This window comes from Anser cygnoides, chromosome 5 (genome assembly GCF_040182565.1).
Source record: "Anser cygnoides isolate HZ-2024a breed goose chromosome 5, Taihu_goose_T2T_genome, whole genome shotgun sequence".
Taxonomy (NCBI): domain Eukaryota; kingdom Metazoa; phylum Chordata; class Aves; order Anseriformes; family Anatidae; genus Anser; species Anser cygnoides.
The window spans coordinates 11,260,284-11,282,131 of NC_089877.1; the positions used below are offsets into that span (position 1 = coordinate 11,260,284).

The 21,848-nt window shown below is 48.0% G+C and overlaps 1 long non-coding RNA gene across 5 annotated transcripts; it reads right to left on the reverse strand.

Annotated features, from left to right (window-relative positions):
* Window positions 1–8,595: 8,595 nt before the first annotated feature.
* Window positions 8,596–21,303, reverse strand: LOC136790860 (uncharacterized). Of its 5 annotated transcripts, none has more exons than XR_010831636.1 (4): window positions 19,919–21,303; window positions 18,841–18,920; window positions 17,722–17,810; window positions 8,596–11,396 (listed from the first exon to the last, which is right to left on the reverse strand). It is a non-coding gene; the product is annotated as an uncharacterized lncRNA (long non-coding RNA). The 5 variants fall into 5 exon arrangements; XR_010831639.1 differs by lacking the exons at window positions 17,722–17,810; window positions 18,841–18,920; window positions 19,919–21,303 and adding exons at window positions 12,378–13,807; window positions 14,515–14,670 and having other exon boundaries at window positions 8,596–10,644; window positions 11,315–11,396; XR_010831638.1 differs by lacking the exons at window positions 17,722–17,810; window positions 18,841–18,920; window positions 19,919–21,303 and adding exons at window positions 12,378–12,434; window positions 13,668–13,959 and having other exon boundaries at window positions 8,596–10,644; window positions 11,315–11,396.
* Between the last annotated feature and the right edge of the window lie 545 nt (window positions 21,304–21,848).

Genomic DNA, 21,848 nt, shown 5'->3' on the forward strand with positions numbered 1-21,848 from the left:
TCTGAGGACACCAATTAGCCTCTGGGGTCATCCGAGTTCACCGCTGCCAAGTTTTTTGGGTTCTGGGGTCATCTGAGGTCACCAATTAGCCTGTGGGGTCATCCCAGGTCACCGCTGCCAAGTTTTTTGGGTTCTGGGGTCATCTGAGGTCACCAATTAGCCTGTGGGGTCATCTGAGGTCACCGCTGCCAAGTTTTTTGGGTTCTGGGGTCATCTGAGGTCACCAATTAGCCTCTGGGGGTCATCCGAGGTCACCGCTGCCAAGTTTTTTGGGTTCTGGGGTCATCTGAGGTCACCAATAAGCCTCTGGGGGTCACCCGAGTTCACCGCTGCCAAGTTTTTTGGGTTCTGGGGTCATCTGAGGTCACCAATTAGCCTGTGGGGTAATCTGAGGTCACCGCTGCCAAGTTTTTTGGGTTCTGGGGTCATCTGAGGTCACCAATTAGCCTGTGGGGTCATCTGAGGTCACCGCTGCAGACGTTTTTGGGTTCTGGGGTCATCTGAGGTCACCAATTAGCCTGTGGGGTCATCCGAGATCACCGCTGCCAAGTTTTTTGGGTTCTGGGGTCATCTGAGGTCACCAATTAGCCTCTGGGGGTCATCCCAGGTCACCGCTGCCAAGTTTTTTGGGTTCTGGGGTCATCTGAGGTCACCAATTAGCCTGTGGGGGTCATCCCAGGTCACCGCTGCCAAGTTTTTTGGGTTCTGGGGTCATCTGAGGTCACCAATTAGCCTCTGGGGGTCATCCGAGGTCAACGCTGCCAAGTTTTTTGGGTTCTGGGGTCATCTGAGGTCACCAATTAGCTTGTGGGGTCATCCCAGGTCACCGCTGCCAAGTTTTTGGGGTTCTGGGGTCATCTGAGGTCACCAATTAGCCTGTGGGGTCATCTGAGGTCACCGCTGCCAAGTTTTTTGGGTTCTGGGGTCATCTGAGGTCACCAATTAGCCTCTGGGGGTCATCCGAGTTCACCGCTGCCAAGTTTTTTGGGTTCTGGGGTCATCTGAGGTCACCAATTAGCCTGTGGGGTCATCCCAGGTCACCACTCCTCAATTTTTTGGGTTCTGGGGTCATCTGAGGTCACAAATTAGCCTGTGGGGTCATCTGAGGTCAACACTGCTCGATTTTGGGGTTTCTGGGGTCATCTGAGTTCACCAATTAGCCTGTGGGGTCATCTGAGGTCAACGCTGCCAAGTTTTTTGGGTTCTGGGGTCATCTGAGGTCACCAATTAGCCTGTGGGGGTCATCCAGGTCACCGCTGCCAAGTTTTTTGGGTTCTGGGGTCATCTGAGGTCACGAATTAGCCTCTTGGGGTCATCCGAGGTCACCACTGCCAAGTTTTTTGGGTTCTGGGGTCATCTGAGGTCACCAATTAGCCTCTGGGGGTCATCCCAGGTCACCGCTGCCAAGTTTTTTGGGTTCTGGGGTCATCTGAGGTCACCAATTAGCCTCTGGGGGTCAGCTGAGGTCACCGCTGCCAAGTTTTTTCAGTTCTGGGGTAATCTGAGGTCACCAATTAGCCTCTGGGGGGTCATCTGAGGTCAACACTGCTCAATTTTGGGGGTTTCTGGGGTCATCTGAGGTCACCAATTAGCCTGTGGGGTCATCCCAGGTCACCGCTGCCAAGTTTTTTGGGTTCTGGGGTCATCTGAGGTCACCAATTAGCCTCTGGGGTCATCCGAGTTCACCGCTGCCAAGTTTTTTGGGTTCTGGGGTCATCTGAGGTCACCAATTAGCCTGTGGGGTCATCCCAGGTCACCAGTCCTCAATTTTTTGGGTTCTGGGGTCATCTGAGGACACCAATCAGCCTGTGGGGTCATCTGAGGTCAACACTGCTCGATTTTGGGGTTTCTGGGGTCATCTGAGGTCACCAATTAGCCTCTGGGGTCATCCGAGGTCACCGCTGCCAAGTTTTTTGGGTTCTGGGGTCATCTGAGGTCACCAATTAGCCTCTGGGGGGGGTCATCCCAGGTCACCACTCCTCAATTTTTTGGGTTCTGGGGTCATCTGAGGTCACGAATTAGCCTGTGGGGTCATCTGAGGTCAACACTGCTCGATTTTGGGGTTTCTGGGGTCATCTGAGGACACCAATTAGCCTGTGGGGTCATCCCAGGTCACCACTCCTCAATTTTTTGGGTTCTGGGGTCATCTGAGGTCACCAATTAGCCTGTGGGGTCATCTGAGGTCACTGCTACTCGATTTTGGGGGTTTCTGGGGTCATCTGAGGTCACCAATTAGCCTGTGGGGTCATCTGAGGTCAACGCTGCCAAGTTTTTGGGGTTCTGGGGTCATCTGAGGTCACCAATTAACCTCTGGGGGTCATCCGAGGTCACCGCTGCAAACGTTTTAGGGTTCTGGGTCATCTGAGGTCACCAATTAGCCTCTGGGGTCATCTGAGGTCACCGCTGCCAAGTTTTTTGGGTTCTGGGGTCATCTGAGGACACCAATTAGCCTCTGGGGTCATCCGAGTTCACCGCTGCCAAGTTTTTTGGGTTCTGGGGTCATCTGAGGTCACCAATTAGCCTGTGGGGTCATCCCAGGTCACCGCTGCCAAGTTTTTTGGGTTCTGGGGTCATCTGAGGTCACCAATTAGCCTGTGGGGTCATCTGAGGTCACCGCTGCCAAGTTTTTTGGGTTCTGGGGTCATCTGAGGTCACCAATTAGCCTCTGGGGGTCATCTGAGGTCACCGCTGCCAAGTTTTTTGGGTTCTGGGGTCATCTGAGGTCACCAATAAGCCTCTGGGGGTCACCCGAGTTCACCGCTGCCAAGTTTTTTGGGTTCTGGGGTCATCTGAGGTCACCAATTAGCCTGTGGGGTAATCTGAGGTCACCGCTGCCAAGTTTTTTGGGTTCTGGGGTCATCTGAGGTCACCAATTAGCCTGTGGGGTCATCTGAGGTCACCGCTGCAGACGTTTTTGGGTTCTGGGGTCATCTGAGGTCACCAATTAGCCTGTGGGGTCATCCGAGATCACCGCTGCCAAGTTTTTTGGGTTCTGGGGTCATCTGAGGTCACCAATTAGCCTCTGGGGGTCATCCCAGGTCACCGCTGCAAAGTTTTTTGGGTTCTGGGGTCATCTGAGGTCACCAATTAGCCTGTGGGGGTCATCCCAGGTCACCGCTGCCAAGTTTTTTGGGTTCTGGGGTCATCTGAGGTCACCAATTAGCCTCTGGGGGTCATCCGAGGTCAACGCTGCCAAGTTTTTTGGGTTCTGGGGTCATCTGAGGTCACCAATTAGCTTGTGGGGTCATCCCAGGTCACCGCTGCCAAGTTTTTGGGGTTCTGGGGTCATCTGAGGTCACCAATTAGCCTGTGGGGTCATCTGAGGTCACCGCTGCCAAGTTTTTTGGGTTCTGGGGTCATCTGAGGTCACCAATTAGCCTCTGGGGGTCATCCGAGTTCACCGCTGCCAAGTTTTTTGGGTTCTGGGGTCATCTGAGGTCACCAATTAGCCTGTGGGGTCATCCCAGGTCACCACTCCTCAATTTTTTGGGTTCTGGGGTCATCTGAGGTCACAAATTAGCCTGTGGGGTCATCTGAGGTCAACACTGCTCGATTTTGGGGTTTCTGGGGTCATCTGAGTTCACCAATTAGCCTGTGGGGTCATCTGAGGTCAACGCTGCCAAGTTTTTTGGGTTCTGGGGTCATCTGAGGTCACCAATTAGCCTGTGGGGGTCATCCAGGTCACCGCTGCCAAGTTTTTTGGGTTCTGGGGTCATCTGAGGTCACGAATTAGCCTCTTGGGGTCATCCGAGGTCACCACTGCCAAGTTTTTTGGGTTCTGGGGTCATCTGAGGTCACCAATTAGCCTCTGGGGGTCATCCCAGGTCACCGCTGCCAAGTTTTTTGGGTTCTGGGGTCATCTGAGGTCACCAATTAGCCTCTGGGGGTCAGCTGAGGTCACCGCTGCCAAGTTTTTTCAGTTCTGGGGTAATCTGAGGTCACCAATTAGCCTCTGGGGGGTCATCTGAGGTCAACACTGCTCAATTTTGGGGGTTTCTGGGGTCATCTGAGGTCACCAATTAGCCTGTGGGGTCATCCCAGGTCACCGCTGCCAAGTTTTTTGGGTTCTGGGGTCATCTGAGGTCACCAATTAGCCTCTGGGGTCATCCGAGTTCACCGCTGCCAAGTTTTTTGGGTTCTGGGGTCATCTGAGGTCACCAATTAGCCTCTGGGGTCATCCGAGGTCACCGCTGCCAAGTTTTTTGGGTTCTGGGGTCATCTGAGGTCACCAATTAGCCTCTGGGGGGGGTCATCCCAGGTCACCACTCCTCAATTTTTTGGGTTCTGGGGTCATCTGAGGTCACGAATTAGCCTGTGGGGTCATCTGAGGTCAACACTGCTCGATTTTGGGGTTTCTGGGGTCATCTGAGGACACCAATTAGCCTGTGGGGTCATCCCAGGTCACCACTCCTCAATTTTTTGGGTTCTGGGGTCATCTGAGGTCACCAATTAGCCTGTGGGGTCATCTGAGGTCACTGCTACTCGATTTTGGGGGTTTCTGGGGTCATCTGAGGTCACCAATTAGCCTGTGGGGTCATCCCAGGTCACCACTGCCAAGTTTTTTGGGTTCTGGGGTCATCTGAGGTCACCAATTAGCCTCTGGGGGTCATCTGAGGTCACTGCTGCCAAGTTTTTTGGGTTCTGGGGTCATCTGAGGTCACCAATTAGCCTGTGGGGTCATCCCAGGTCACCACTCCTCAATTTTTTGAGTTCTGGGGTCATCTGAGGTCAACAATTAGCCTGTGGGGTCATCCCAGGTCACCGCTGCAAACGTTTTTGTGTTCTGGGGTCATCTGAGGTCACCAATTACCCTGTGGGGTCATCCCAGGTCACCGCTGCAAAGTTTTTTGGGTTCTGGGGTCATCTGAGGTCACCACTCCTCAATTTTGTGAGTTTCTGGGGTCATCTGAGGTCACCAATTGGCCTGTGGGGTCATCTGAGGTCAACACTCCTCGATTTTGGGGTTTCTGGGGTCATCTGAGGTCACCAATTAGCCTGTGGGGTCATCCGAGGTCACCGCAGCCAAGTTTTTTGGGTTCTGGGGTCATCTGAGGTCACCAATTAGCCTCTGGGGGTCATCTGAGGTCACCAATTCCAAGTTTTTTTGGGTTCTGGGGTCATCTGAGGTCACCACTCCTCAATTTTGGGGTTTCTGGGGTCAACTGAGGTCACCAGTTAGCCTATGGGGTCATCTGAGGTCAACGCTGCCAAGTTTTTTGGGTTCTGGGGTCATCTGAGGTCACCAATTAGCCTGTGGGGTCATCCCAGGTCACCGCTGCCAAGTTTTTTGGGTTCTGGGGTCATCTGAGGTCACCAATTAGCCTCTGGGGGTCATCTGAGGTCACCGCTGCCAAGTTTTTTGGGTTCTGGGGTCATCTGAGGTCACCAATTAGCCTGTGGGGTCATTCCAGGTCACCGCTGCTAATGTTTTTTGGGTTCTGGGGTCATCTGAGGTCACCAATTAGCCTGTGGGGTCATCCGAGGTCAACGCTGCAAAGTTTTTTGGGTTCTGGGGTCATCTGAGGTCACCAATTAGCCTCTGGGGGTCATCCCAGGTCACCGCTGCCAAGTTTTTTGGGTTCTGGGGTCATCTGAGGTCACCAATTAGCCTCTGGGGTCATCCGAGGTCACCGCTACCAAGTTTTTTGGGTTCTGGGGTCATCTGAAGTCACCAATTAGCCTCTGGGGGTCATCCGAGGTCACCACTGCCAAGTTTTTTGGGTTCTGGGGTCATCTGAGGTCACCAATTAGCCTGTGGGGTCATCCCAGGTCAACACTGCTCGATTTTGGGGGTTTCTGGGGTCATCTGAGGTCACCAATTAGCCTGTGGGGGTCATCCCAGGTCACCGCTGCCAAGTTTTTTGGGTTCTGGGGTCATCTGAGGCCACCAATTAGCCTGTGGGGTCATCCCAGATCACCGCTGCCAAGTTTTTTGGGTTCTGGGGTCATCTGAGGTCACCAATTAGCCTCTGGGGGGTCATCCCAGGTCACCGCTGCCAAGTTTTTTGGGTTCTGGGGTCATCTGAGGTCACCAATTAGCCTGTGGGGTCATCCCAGGTCACTGCTCCTCAATTTTTGGGGTTATGGGGTCATCTGAGTTCACCAATTACCCTGTGGGGTCATCTGAGATCACCAATTAGCCTGTGGGGTCATCTGAGGTCACCGATTCCAAGTTTTTTGGGTTCTAAGGTCATCTGAGGTCACGGCTCCTCAATTTTGGGGGTTTCTGGGGTCATCTGAGGTCACCAATTAGCCTCTGGGTTCATCTGAGGTCAACGCTGCCAAGTTTTTTGGGTTCTGGGGTCATCTGAGGTCACCAATTAGCCTGTGGGGTCATCCCAGGTCACCGCTGCAAAGTTTTTTGGGTTCTGGGGTCATCTGAGGTCACCAATTAGCCTGTGGGGTCATCTGAGGTCACCGATTCCAAGTTTTTTGGGTTCTGGGGTCATCTGAGGTCACCAATTAGCCTCTGGGGTCATCCGAGTTCACCGCTGCCAAGTTTTTTGGGTTCTGGGGTCATCTGAGGTCACCAATTAGCCTGTGGGGTCATCCCAGGTCACCGCTGCCAAGTTTTTTGGGTTCTGGGGTCATCTGAGGTCACCAATTAGCCTCTGGGGGTCATCCCAGGTCACCGCTGCCAAGTTTTTTGGGTTCTGGGGTCATCTGAGGTCACCAATTAGCCTCTGGGGGGTCATCCCAGGTCACCGCTGCCAAGTTTTTTGGGTTCTGGGGTCATCTGAGGTCACCAATTAGCCTGTGGGGTCATCCCAGGTCACTGCTCCTCAATTTTTGGGGTTATGGGGTCATCTGAGTTCACCAATTACCCTGTGGGGTCATCTGAGATCACCAATTAGCCTGTGGGGTCATCTGAGGTCACCGATTCCAAGTTTTTTGGGTTCTAAGGTCATCTGAGGTCACGGCTCCTCAATTTTGGGGGTTTCTGGGGTCATCTGAGGTCACCAATTAGCCTCTGGGTTCATCTGAGGTCAACGCTGCCAAGTTTTTTGGGTTCTGGGGTCATCTGAGGTCACCAATTAGCTTGTGGGGTCATCCCAGGTCACCGCTGCAAAGTTTTTTGGGTTCTGGGGTCATCTGAGGTCACCAATTAGCCTCTGGGGGTCATCCGAGGTCACCGCTGCCAAGTTTTTTGGGTTCTGGGGTCATCTGAGGTCACCAATTAGCCTCTGGGGGTCATCCCAGGTCACCACTCCTCAATTTTTTGGGTTCTGGGGTCATCTGAGGTCACCAATTAGCCTGTGGGGTCATTCCAGGTCACCGCTGCTAATGTTTTTTGGGTTCTGGGGTCATCTGAGGTCACCAATTAGCCTGTGGGGTCATCTGAGGTCACCGATTCCAAGTTTTTTGGGGGTTCTGGGGTCATCTGAGGTCACCAATTAGCCTCTGGGGTCATCCGAGTTCACCGCTGCCAAGTTTTTTGGGTTCTGGGGTCATCTGAGGTCACCAATTAGCCTGTGGGGTCATCCCAGGTCACCGCTGCCAAGTTTTTTGGGTTCTGGGGTCATCTGAGGTCACCAATTAGCCTCTGGGGTCATCCCAGGTCACCGCTGCCAAGTTTTTTGGGTTCTGGGGTCATCTGAGGTCACCAATTAGCCTCTGGGGGGTCATCTGAGGTCACCGCTGCCAAGTTTTTTGGGTTCTGGGGTCATCTGAGGTCACCAATTAGCCTGTGGGGTCATCCCAGGTCACCACTCCTCAATTTTTTGGGTTCTGGGGTCATCTGAGGTCACCAATTAGCCTCTGGGGGTCATCCCAGGTCACCGCTGCTAATGTTTTTTGGGTTCTGGGGTCATCTGAGGTCACCAATTAGCCTGTGGGGTCATCTGAGGTCAACGCTGCCAAGTTTTTTGGGTTCTGGGGTCATCTGAGGTCACCAATTAGCCTCTGGGGGTCATCCCAGGTCACCACGCCTCAATTTTTTGGGTTCTGGGGTCATCTGAGGTCACCAATTAGCCTCTGGGGGTCATCCCAGGTCAACACTGCTCGATTTTGGGGGGTTTCTGGGGTCATCTGAGGTCACCAATTAGCCTGTGGGGTCATCCCATGTCACCGCTGCAAAGTTTTTTTGGTTCTGGGGTCATCTGAGGTCACCAATTAGCCTGTGGGGGTCATCCGAGTTCACCGCTGCCAAGTTTTTGGGGTTCTGGGGTCATCTGAGGTCACCAATTAGCCTCTGGGGGTCATCTCAGGTCACCGCTGCCAAGTTTTTTGGGTTCTGGGGTCATCTGAGGTCACCAATTAGCCTCTGGGGGTCATCCCAGGTCACCGCTCCTCAATTTTTTGGGTTCTGGGATCATCTGAGGTCACCAATTACCCTGTGGGGTCATCTGAGATCACCAATTAGCCTGTGGGGTCATCTGAGGTCACCGATGCCAAGTTTTTTGGGTTCTAAGGTCATCTGAGGTCACCAATTAGCCTGTGGGGTCATCCCAGGTCACCGCTGCTAAGTTTTTTAGGTTCTGGAGGTCATCTGAGGTCACCGCTCCTCAATTTTGGGGGTTTCTGGGGTCATCTGAGGTCACCAATTAACTCATGGTGTTACTATAAGTCAAGTGAGGTCTAATATTTTGACTAACATTTACGGGATTTTTACACTGCATATTTGGCACAGTGCGGTGGTGCCAGCTGAGCTCCGTGTTGCTGCCCTCTCTCTGCGACCCTCGCACTCCATGTTTCCATCCCCTTTGGTGTGCGTTACACACAGCTCCAGTTTGGGTCTCTGTGTTCTCCTGAGGTCCCTCTGTCCCAGTGCTGGGCAGGTTTGACAGAGGTCAACTCTCAACTGCTATTTTAGGGATGCCATCCGTGGTGGGGCTCATCGTCCCCAGGCCCAGCCCGTCTGCACGCTCCTTCTCTGCCCTTATCTGCTGTGAGCACAGCCGAGGTCGGGTACCACCCAGGGTGCTCCCACCTGCCTCTGCCCAGGCCCCCCTCATTTTCCCCCTTGGTACATCTTCACCGCATTCCCTTTCCTCAACTGGTCTTCAGCTTTTCAGTTGGAAAACAGCACCGCAGCTGGGGCAAGGCACATCCTCGTGCCCCAGAGGAGGTGGCCTCACGGGCCTTTGTGCTCCGCTGTGCTCCTACAGCTCAGGCTTTGTTTGCACACACATCTTTTTCCTCCAGCTCCTTCCCTCGGCCTCCAACTGAATTGTGGGTACAGGAGTGTCACTGCAGCAGATGGTTTAAGCTCCCCCGCTGTGCTGCTCCCCTTTCTGCCTCCAGCACCTTGTTAACCAGCCCCAACCCCACACCCACACCCTGCACGCTGCTCCTTGCATGCCCTTTATGCAGCAGCAGTACCCCAGTTCCTCCTCTCCTGTGTGTGCCTCCCTTTCTCTCACATTACACAAGTTCACTGTGCCTTTCTTTCTTTTGTTTTTCTCCCTTCACGTCATCAACTTGCTTTTGCTTTCTGGCTTGAATTCCCAGCCATTATTTGGCTGACTACTTAAAATGCAAAGATATTGGTGCTACGCCCGGGGAAAATAGAACAAAACCAGCCCGGCTCAGTCATGAGCAGGCAGCTGCTGGCCTTTAGAGAAGCCTTAGTTTTCATTAATCTGCCTTCTCTGTGCAAAACAGTTCCTCTAAGAAACTGAGCTCACTGGCAAAAGGACAGTCAAGACCCCTTCCCAGCTGCAATGATCTCTGATGGTGGTCAATAAAAAACCATTATTGGTATTTCTTCTTGCAATTCTATGTCAGCTTCAGAAACGTATGGCCTGAAACCTTAGATTAATTTATAAAAACGAGAGTCTCTCTTGACTGTTACACAATGACATAAAGCAGACTTGATGCTGGGGATAGTGTCAAACAAAAGATTATAAAAATACAAATTTATTTTATTCCACTGTTATTTATTAAAAAAAAAAAAAAAAGTCAGACATATTCACTGTCTCTGCAGCTGCTCCCATCGATCACTTTTATTAGACCTTATATCCCATTTGTCCAACACTGTTTTAATGCCATGGTGTTTTCAACTGCATTGTGGGATGACAGTAAATGCCTATAATTTTCTTAAGATACTGGGAGCTGGGACAAGAAAAGCAGTTAAGAATTAGAACTGATAATTTTCAGAAGGATTGTGTTTCCCAACTATTCTGGACTGCATAGTCTTCTGTGTAAGCGAGCATGCAAATACTCATACAGGTGTCACGATTTTATTCTAGACAGGAGAAACCATGGCTGTTAGCTACAATATATGTAATACTGCATAAACACGTCCTGAAAAATCCAACTTAAAATTCAGTTTCATCAGTCGCGGAACCCACGCAGAGCCCATAGGGCACCACGAGTGTTACAGCCTGTTTCTCATTTCCCCTCTACAGACTTACCCATAACCAAGCTTGTATGAGACTGCAGCAGTAGCCACCATCGCTGCTCAGAGACACTTTAGTGCTAGATCTCCTCTGTAGCACAAAAGCGAAACTGCATTTTTCTACCATAAAAAGAAAACCAAACCCTGTTCCATGGAGGCCTCCTTATTTTTAGCCAGGATTTAACTGATACTTTGGAGGTGACAGAGATTCCAGTAAAACACTGTCAGTGCAGGGATGCAGAGCAAACACAAGTCCTCTTCCCCCTCAAGGTGGCTATGATGGCTGCATCAACGAGAAAAAAGGTCTGGAAAAAAGGTTTTATTTTGTCAGTTCGGAAACCTTTTTTTGGGAGCCTAAAACTTGGAATACAAGACACAAAAATAATTTTGTTTTGTTTTAGTCATCTAAAATGTGCTGAGCCTGACTTTTTTTAAAGAAATGACTAAGTTGTCAACACTGAGTCAGCTGAGTACTGCAACCATGACACCTCCCACTTCAATTAGCCACAGCATGTTCATTACTGTCAGCTAAGACACAGCTGGGCCTTCAGCCTACAAATTGTAAATCCCGTAAGGAAGTGCTGCTTAAGGTAGTTTAGCGCTGAACTAATTCATTGTAGGTAGCAAATAACTAATGAAGTTATGCAATTATTTATATCACCTTTAAAACCACAGTAATCCTAACATATGTGGTCATATCATAGTGTACAGAGGAGTTGCATACACCAATTAATTGATTCTGGATTTGGTTCTCTATTGGCATCCACAATCATTGGGATAACTTGACTATTTAGATCATTATACTTCGTTTGCCCACCCACACCCCTTTATGTGAAACCCTAGCGCGCAAATGCAACATGTGACATCCCAATTAGAATCCATCAGCTCACAGAAACGCGGTCTTACTGCTCAGCCAATAAATAAATCCTACTTGCCCTATGCATTGTTTCATCCACAGCTTTCCCTAATACCCACCTTCTTCCTGTGCTGTTCTCCAGCTTCTCTCCTTGATAGCCAAGCTCCTCCACCCCCTGTTCTCTTTGGACCAGCATGTTTCCTATGGTGGGAGCAGAACCATGCACTGAGACCACACGGGCTCTGCAGCTCCCAGCTGTGAAGAAAACAGCCCCCAAAGGAGCAACCCAGTGGCTGGTGCTGTGCTAGTGAAGGACCTTGGCTGATATCACTGTAATGCTTAAATAAGGCAGAAAAGGCATGCAACCGTGTGCCCAAGGGAGCCGAGACCCTTTACAGAAACAAAGGAAGAGATGAGATGAATAGGTGAGATTCAGACTGTTGTTACAAGACATGATTTCACCTACAGGCCTTCCTCTTGCCTCCCAGCAATGGCTTTCTTTCACAGCACTTCATGCATTTCAAAGGGCCAGCAGCATAAAAGCAATCTAAAAATATATTTAAGCCTGAAACCAAAGAGCAGCTGTTTCATTAACAACGCAAGAAGTGAAAGGAGAAAGAATTGTAGGACATAGCTCCCCGAGTGTGCCAAATGACTTGTATTGCCAAACGACTTGTATGTTATATATTTAATGCTACCTTGCAGAAGTTCTTCTAGCATCTGGACATATTTCAGATGTGCAGCAGCTGACTGAGGTAGGACCTGCCACGTGTGTACTCTCTTCTCCTTAAGAAGTAAATAACTGGGAAATGGTCCCAGGACACAGACACAGCACTCAGTATTCGACATCTTACAGGACCATCTTGCACTAGCACAGGGAGCTTGAAGAAGCTCAGTGACGGCAGGAAAGATTTTCCTGCCATCTTTCTTTTCTATTGTGGAAAGATCCAGAAGGAAGGGAGACAATGCCTGCTGGGAGTTGCACCACTGTCGTTCTTGTACACCAACAGCCGGACACGCACCCTGAACTCAGATTAATGAAGTGTCAGCTAAACAAAATGAATTCTCTGCATCCTACAGGTCCTTGGACATCTACATTTCTCCTGTAGAGAACAAATGCCTTCTGTCCGTATCAGGGTTTGTCCTTTATCCAAAGACTCTGCAATTCATCAAAATGCTTACCCCAGCCTTCAACGAGCCTGTACAGGCCAAGTTCTTCAGCTGTCTTGGAACAATGGCCTGAAATCAGAGTACAAAAAGGTGAGCAAACCAAAGGGGGATTCACCGTGCTCAGGATTCCTCAGCCAGGATTCCTTGTGTTAACTGGGACAAGAGCAAGCAGAAACTCATCTTGTGTGCATGTAATGACAGTTTAGAGCAGGTACTGGATTCAATAAAAATGAGTTTAGGGATGACAGCCCTCAGAGCTCATGATTGTGCCATCATTAGACAGCTGGTATGGACACACAGGCCAAGAATGAGAGCAGAGAAATATCAAGTAGAGTGTTCAGCCACCAACAACTACGTGATGTGAGAAGGGGTGAGAAAAGATGAAGCTAAATCCTCCAGACAACAGAGCAAGGGAAGGAAGAGGTGCACCAACATTCAGGTTACAAGCAAGGCTTGGAAATGAGAATTTCCATCTTTCTTCTATCAGACACCTGAATTTATCAATAATGCTTCATTCCTCACTCTGCAAATAAACTACCCCTAGTTTATATTCTCAGGTCCTCACCCCAAGAATGTCATTACAGAGACCACCACTGGGAGAGCCAGCATTGTGCTGCCAGCTGATTGTTCCAGCACTTCGTGAGGCAGGCTATGGGAGCCAGCGGCTGCCCGTGTGTGCAGCCTGAAGTGTCATCAGGGAGCTTGTACAGCTCCCCACGCAGCCAGAGGCTTGGTGATGTGCCATGTGTCAATTCCACCCACGGAAAACGGCATTGTCCCATGTCAGCTTCAGGAAGCTGAAGGAGGATGCCCTTGTTTCTGTCGGCACGATAAGCTACGCAAGGCGTGCTTCATCATTTCCATACTTCACTCCTGAGGACGCGCTTTGCTGCCTGGGTCTGGTCCCAGGCTGGCCCCTGCACAGGAACCGCCCCTGGGGAGTCCCTGTGGACCAGCCAAGCCCCTGCCCAGCCTCCCCCTCCTGCAGCTTTTTCTGCAGGGAGCAGCAGGGACACGAGCGGAGCATGCTGCTGCTGGTCTCACTGGCTGCACTACAGAGGTGCAGCAGCTCTTCTTGCCCCTGTGCCAGGGAACCTCTTTGCTTAACTTCAGCAAAAGGTAAGGAAGGTGGCAGCCTCGGAGAAGCTGCAGAGAACTGTCAGTTTTGGCTGCATCGTGAGGGGTCAAGACAGAGGGCAATGAGGAAAAGGAGGGCAGGGATAGATCAAGAGAGGGAAGGGTTTGTCCACAGGAAAGCGGATGTTTCAGAGAGAAAGCAGCTGGAACTCCTCTTTCTCTTACCAGATAGATGGAGGTCGTACAGGTGGAGGAGACTGCACTGCTCCTAAACCAGGAGGACCAGTACCTTTCGGAGTACAAAATGACCATAGCCAACTCAAGTGTCTGGCTACCAACAATCACACCTGAAGAGATGCAACTATCTGGAAAAATAAAATAAAATATATAAAAAAATCCAAGCAAAGAGCAGCTTTCTGCACTGCCTCTCTCTTTCTGGTTGTGTCAGCTTCAGCCTTGGAACTCAGCTGATGCTTTAAAGACCTTGGCACACGGGGGTAGAATTCAACTGAATAAATCAATTAACAGGCCCACATCTGAGCTACTTGGATTAGACACTCTTTAAAGTTAATGGATAAAGTACAATTCATCATGCACTAAAATAGAGAGCTAAAATAGAACAGGTGAGTCATGCCTAAAAATACCTAATCCTCTCCATTAACTAATAAGGGAAGCCTGGCGTGCCCAGCTCAGCTGTAGATTTCTGAGATACAAGAAGTGAATCCCAGCTCAGGTTCCTGTCAGTCACTCTCAGTAGCAGGAATGACCCCTTGATCCAGCTGAATGACCCTCCTCTTCCAACAAGGCTGAAAGATCAGCTGGGAGAAGTGCTTGTGTTGTGCTTCTCTGCCTTCCCCTGGCTGACCCCCAGTTACTCAAGTGCGAAGCCCGGGAGCACACAGGGCAAGGCTGAGCTCCGCAGCACAGCTCCTCTCACTGCTCAGGTTTGTTTGAGCAGATCAGAGGACCCAAACCCAGAGATTTGCAGTCCCAATTCTAGCTGCACCTCCACAGAAGCTGGCGAGGCAGGGGAGAGGAGTGGTACTGAGAGGGATGGATGCCTTGTGATTACCTTCGAGGTAGGTGGAAGAGGAGAGAGATGGTCCCTCTGTGCCGGGCCAGGAGGGCTGAAAGACGAAACTGCTTTGCTGTGGCCTGCAGGGATCGTTACTGGCAGCAGCCAGACATCTCCGGGGCTGGGAATCACACAGCACTCTTTGAAAGGAAAGCTCTCATAACTGAGAAGAAAAGATTTACCCTCACAGGGCCTGACGGTATCAGTGGGAAGACTTGTGGGGTTTTGAAAGCTTAATTCACCCATGTTGTTAGCATTGCCTCCAGAGATGCTGCAGGGGGGAAAAGGGGGAGCAGATTCCTTACATGTGGCTGAGCAGCCAGTAGAGGATGGGAAAACCGTTTAGGCAGCACAGCCCTAACCAGGAGCCATACCTGACTTCTGTGTCAATTCCAAAAATAATGGGCTTTCATCAAGTTTTCTTCCCACATTCCTCTAATATCACAGCATATTTCTCAAGATCACTTCTCCTCCACAACTACACTGGTGAGCAGTGTCTCCTAAACTGCTTTCTCCATGGGAGACCATGGTCTCCAGGATCAGGATACACCGAGTGCTGCTGGAAAAGCCCCTGGTTCACACTCAGGGTGGCCCAGCTAACTCCTTGTCCTCAGGCCCAAGATGCACAATATCCTTGCTGTGCACCAGGATTTTATCTTGGGCTGTTATGACCACACCTGATGCCTTAGCTTTCCTTCTCACCATTCCTAGAAAACTGGCTATGAAGGAATATTTATATGAATATCGACTGCTTGCCTTCCTTTCTGTCCACATGTCCCTGCTCCCTGTCTCCAGACCATTCCTATCACCCGAGATGTGCTCTCTGGCACATCTCCCAGCTTACTGCTGAACCCAGGAAGTGCTGACTCTTGCCGGCAGTCCTCTACTAGCATGCACGAGTGAAGGAACGATGCTCACTGATCAGGCTTGCAAAGGAACAGAGGTATTTCCACTTTCAAGCACCTGTTTGTACATAGACTTAATACAAAGAGTTTAGTCAAAGTTCGCTTTGGAGTCATCAATAACTTACCAGGGCAAAAACAGACGCTTTTTGTATGGCTACCCCAATGTCTGCTGTGCAGATTCTCAGTAATTAGCCCTACAAATACCATCATTAAACTTTAAACTACTATAAAGAAAATGTGCAACTGAGCATGCTAATAATAGCACCAATCATCTTCTTATACTGAATGTTTCCATACAGATATTCTTTATAACACCTTTGGCACAACTGGGACCTTGCATAATTAAATTTGATTTCACATTCTTACAACTCTAAGCATAACTGGAGATTTCTAATTAGTTGCAATTATTCTTTTCAGGAATATGTTCTGTTTAGTATAATCTTGTATTCATCTAGCCAAATGCCACATGTATTTATTATTATCTCCTACTGATAGCTTTTTAACTGAGACATTTTGACTGAGATAAAGAACCAGCCTCCTAACCACAACTCTTTGTGTGGCATTTGCTTTGGGTGGTAAAATAATATACTAAACAAACAAAAAAAAAAAAGGCAAAAAGTTTATAGAAATAAGATAATCAGCCAGCATTTTTATCTCTACTTAAAAAAGTAGAATGGGAAATGATCTTCAATATCTAACATATCCCATCCTCCTCCCCCCTCCCCCCCCAGCACTCCTGATATATTGGCTTCAGGAGAACTTCTACTCTTTTAAATGAAGCTTCTTCATCCAGTTGTGTTTCCCGTCTGCTAGAAGACAGCAGACAAGTAGGCTACACTTTTCTCTTCCTGGTTACAAGATGCCTGTCTGGCTGACATGCCCATGAGCACTCCTCATGCCACCCAGTGAGAGAGGCAAGAATTCCAAGACCACTAGCATCCATGCCTAAGAAGCCTGCCCCTGTATCAGTGAAAGACAGATATTGCAAATGCAATCCTGCTACCTGTGCTCCTGGAACCATGCAGTACCAATTGCAATAGCAATGAGGCAACAAATACCTCTAATTTTTCTGCACAAGTGTCCCCCAGGCTGCAAAGGCCCAGACGTGGTCTGTCACAGAGCATAGTCAAGCAAGATGCAGAGCTTGAACTACCAGTTAAAATGGAAATAGACAAAAAGCGATAAATTCCAGAACAAAACACTGGAACTTATTTACTTCCTACAAAATTAATGAACCTCATGAGCTCATAGGTTGCAAAGCAAATTAAATAAATGTCTTTCCCTTTTAAGAGCTAGGTAATTACAGCAAGTGCAATTGACTTTATGCTTGTTTTCCCTTTAAGTCAATACAGGTACCAATCTGGTGAAATAACGAAGAGAAATGGCAAGACAAACCCATATCAAAATGAGGTCGACATTAAATGAAGGAGTTGGAAGAGGTCAGGGAGTAGTGCATATCTTCCTAACTTCCCTGGTTGGTTTCTCACAGATGCACTGAACGTATACACGCTGCTTTAGAGCATCTAGACAACTATTCTAGCACTGTCCTGGGGTGAAAACAAAGCACTTCCCTCATATGGCTACGTGGGGGAAGAACTGTGCGTGAAGTGGCTTAATGTTAATGAAACTGCCTTCACTCTAGCCAGGCCTTGCTTGACCTGATCAGCTTGTCGCGAGGGTTGCACAGGACAGATTAGTCTTGCTGTCCACCTCACGAGTGAGGACAGGCTAAGGATGCTCTTCCTGAGCAGTCCATCCTGTCAGCTGATCCAAAATTCACATCTGTCAGCTGCTGTGGTCAGCTAACTGCAGGTCCATGGCAGTGCCTGGGAAAGGCCTTGAGAGCACAGAAATGCTCACAGCTGGAAAAGGCGGAGAGGTGGTGAGGAGGGGAAGGCAAGGGAGGACAAAATCTCAGTGCAGGGCAGTCCCATATCAAAATGCACTTTCTCAGACTCATTCCAGATGACAAGATTCAAACTTTGTGCCGAAGGAATCAGCTTGCACAAATGTACAGATTGGCTGCTGGGCCTGATGTTGGGTTTCTTCCAGGTTTGAACAGAACTGACACCAGAGCAGCGTGCATTGTTACCCAATTTATAATTACACAGTACTCCCCTAGACACATCCATATTATCTAAGTTATTTAGCCATAGTGATGCTCACCATTTCTTTAGTGTTATACTCACAGATGTAGGGCACAGTGTGCTTTTGGAAGCAGCTCTGTCACACACAAGCCTTTGAAAAGATCCAATAGCAAGTTAAAAACAATGGAATTTGGAAAAGCATTTGTACCTACCAAAAATACTGCAGGGTCTCAATGCTTTTCGGTTCAATGCTGCATCTGACTTAGTTTGCTGCTTTCTCATCACTGAACATGCCAAACCCCTAAAGGTAACACCAACACGATGTTATTTAAACAATAATGTAAATACACAGTAAAATAATGATGCCATTATATTTACTTGCAGATTTTTATGCATACAGGTTGCACACTCTTCATGCTTCCCAGTCATTTATTTTTTTTTTCTGGGTAGAAGCATTAAAAAATTTACTTGGCAAGTAGGGGCAAAAGAAGCTAAAATTTTAGGTTATTGCATTTCAGCTGGCGCAACAAGAAGCGTACCAAGCCCTTCTCCCAGCATTTTTAGATTAAAGATATCATCACAGCAATTCACATTAGTTTGGAAATTACCAAGGAACTTGCATTTTGCAGGCTTACTCTCAGACTGCAATATACTTGACAGAAACGGTTTAAAAATTTTTTAAAGTTATGTTGCTGGAATTCAACGTTTTCCGTGTTAATTTTGTATACACACACTCAAAAGACAACCTTCTGACTATGAAAATTATTGTGGTTCCAACAAGTACTGTTTTATGGAATATAGCAGAATCCAGCCCACAATTTTTAATATACCAGCATCAAATATCATAGATTAAACAGGAGGTTTCATGTTCAGCATATAAAGCTCTCTATTCTAGGTCACTGACAGTAACCCTTCTAGTAAAGCAGTAATGAGCTTTATAATTTCATTAAAATATTACTTCTCCTTTTGTGTATTAAGGACGATTTCTTATCCTATTCTCTTTATCTGTTTGTATTTGATGCAGCTTTTTCATTATTGATGTAAAGAAGCAATTCAAAATTTAATGATTAATTTTCATGTAAATCTTTCTTGTCTAAATAATTGATGAGAAAGATGAACATAGACATTTGGAGTCAACGGTTGCTATCCTTCTGCCTTTCTCATCTTTGTGGTACTCTCTGTCAAACCGCCTCGAGAACACACATTTCGGGGGAGATGGCTTGAATTGCTCAGCCTTGGATCATTCCAGATATAGAATTATCTTAATACCAATCTCTGCTCACTCCTTCAAAATCTACACATTCCCCCAGCCTCACAATATGGTTAAGTACCTGATTTTGCATCAAGTCCTCCATCTTCTGCTTCACAAGGGTCCTGGTAAGCCATGGAGACAGCTGATCCCACAGCTGACCTGTTTGTCCAAATGCCAAAAACACTCTCAGTCAGCAAGCAAGGCAAAAGGCCAAGCAACAAATGCTATAGCTCCGTGGCACAGTCTGTGCTCTGACAGCCAGGATGTGCCCTACTCCTTTACAAGGATCTTCCTCTGCTGGGTTTGCAGATGTTTCTAGAGCTCCCAAACTACAACCACCCACTCTTCCAGCAATGAAATCTACTCCATCTTCATCCAAACTTTCTGCTGCTGGATCTGCTTGGGCATCTCCTGAGAGAGGAGCAGACTCTTCCACAGTTTTAATACAGCTTGCATTATATGATTTCACAGCAATTAATATATTCTAATAAACTTGTAGAATGACCTCCTTTCATAACATTTAAGTTCAAATTTCCATTACAATCTCAAGAAAATACTCTGGACTAAGAAGCTGTTTATTCTGAGGAATTTAAGTTATTGTCTTCCTCCTACCCTGCACTGCTAATGTTTTAATATATAAGTATTTTCTTTAAATGTTAAATAGAATTGTATGCTGTATCAGGGAATAAATGTTGTAAAGATAGAAATCTCTACTGCCATTTAAGTGATAAGTTAAAAAAAAAAAAAAAACACAACAAAAAAACCACCATCTTTTCATGCCTGGGGGTATTTTTCCCTCCGAAGTCACTTTTTAATCTGATTTAGATCCAATTAAGTCTGAGCATCTAAAATGAAGAACAAGTCTTTGAATTTATGTATAACTGATTTAACTAATCACTGTCTTACTGCAGAAGCTACTAAGCAAACAAACTATGAAAAATAAATGTGAAATTAGACCCAAATCACAGACAGCCTTGATTTTGTTTTTTAAATAAATTAGTAATTATTCTGCACAAAGCATGGGCCTTTTTTCTTTCCTTTTTTTCTTTCCCCCCCCTCCCCCCCCAGCTACCAGCGACTCTAAGTTGTGGTTATTAGATTTAGAAACTAATGGTGAAAATGGCGTTCTAGTTCACAAAGGACACTGCATTTCTTACCTCCCGATTTTGGACAGCAAGCACTTGAAGTCCTTGATGTTTGCTGGCTGCCCTGGCCAGACTCTGGCTGCCCACCAGTGCCCAGCCTGGGCTGTGTCTCACCACCCCTTGTACCCCTTTGCCTCCCAAAGCCCTGTGGACATGCAGCTTTGATTTGGCAGGTGCCCACGTGCCCTAAACCACACGGTCACCCAACTGCCCAGCGCTGCTTCCCGTCAGTGAGCCACCTCCTGAACAGGCTGCGAGTTCTGCAGAGGGGGTTCATTAGGGAGAAATGTCTGAATGACAGGTAGGAAGCACTTCCCTTTCATCTTTTTGTTGCTCTGCTAGTTTCTGTTCCTCATCATTTGCCAGCACTGACACAGAATGCTAATCAGATCAGGCTTCAGCCAGCCTCAGGCTGCCATTTCTAGGTAATTAGTTCAGGTATCCCACACTTTACTCTGATTTCCTTGTATATAAAGCAACTTTGGTAATCCAAGGACATTTCAGAAGCACATGTGCTACCCAGAAATATCAGTCTCTGGCACATCTTATCTGTAAGTTGAAGAAAGCGACGACACATTGCAGCCATCACAACTGGAGCATGTTGCATGCTACAGAATATCCTAATTGTGTAACTACAGGATAATGGAATAACTTTTAAAGCTCCCTGTCATGAAATGCCTTCCATTAAAGCTGCTGTCTGCTTCATATGTGGAAACTGCTATCTCACTGGTGAGATGACACTGAAACGTTGCCAGGCCCTGTGAGGCTCAATGCCTGATAAAGCAGCTTTCTCCTTGCGGATCACAGCCTCGCTGCTGCAGGCAGAGCTCCTCCCAAACTGCTGAGCACAAATTAAGATGGGTATCCAGTCTCCCAGGAACAATCTCTCTGGCATTTTGCCTTCCCTTCTTACATGCATGCTCCCGTATGCTAGAGCAAGGCTTCCAGGGATCGCACCAGCACCTCTCATAGGCCATATACAGCTGCAAATACTGCCTGCAACGGCTGCAGAGACTGGCAGCTCTGAAACCCTGCAGCTATTTGGCCTGGACTGGAAGCATGAAGGTGGCAAACCCAAAACTACAGCTCCTAACTCACCTCCCCATTGCTTTCCATGAAGCAAAGCTTTTCTCTTCCCCTTTTGAACTACGCAATGGAGCACAAAGCTTTCAGAAGGGAAGAAAAGTGGGAAATCCCACACGTACGCCTTGAAGATCCATCTTAGGTGCACATATGGGGTGTGTGGGGGGGAAGTTCATATTATTTCTTAAACACCTACACAGTTCTGCGTGTCCATTTTGGTGCTGTGGCAACAGGCAGCTTGTACTGTCATTTTCCAGTGAATTTTCTCAAGGTTTAAGTGAAAAGATTACTCAGCTAGAGCTCTTTTGTTTATTTTTTTTTTTGGGGGGGGGGGGGGGGGGGGGGGGGGGGGAGGGGGATGACACTTGGTTTGATAATCTAACATTTACCATAGGAAAAAAGAAAAAAAGATTCAAAAATTAAGCCACTTGGAGATTCTCCCATTCTGCTCACAGCATAGAAAATTTCCAATTTCTCATCTTGTTTGCAGTCCCTACCTAACAACCCTTGGCACTGGTGAGGATTAAGCAACAGAATGATTGTTATAATCATACTTGCCAAGCATTAACTGAATGCCATTAAAGGCCCAAGCACTGGAGTTGGAACTGCAGGTACTTCTCTTGTTACATAAGCAACACTAAGGAAAGCCCAGGAAACACGAGAAATGCAAGAGGCTCATACACAAACTAAATCCAGGTTTGCTCCCATAGAGAGTTTTTCAGTCCTGGACCTCTCCATCACAGCAATCTGCCAGCCACATGAAGTGGGTTTCCTAAAGTGACATTGTACACAGAAAGCTGTTCCAGCATTGCTGTTTTACCTTGTGCCTTTACCCCACTTATTCCAGTTGTCATGAAGC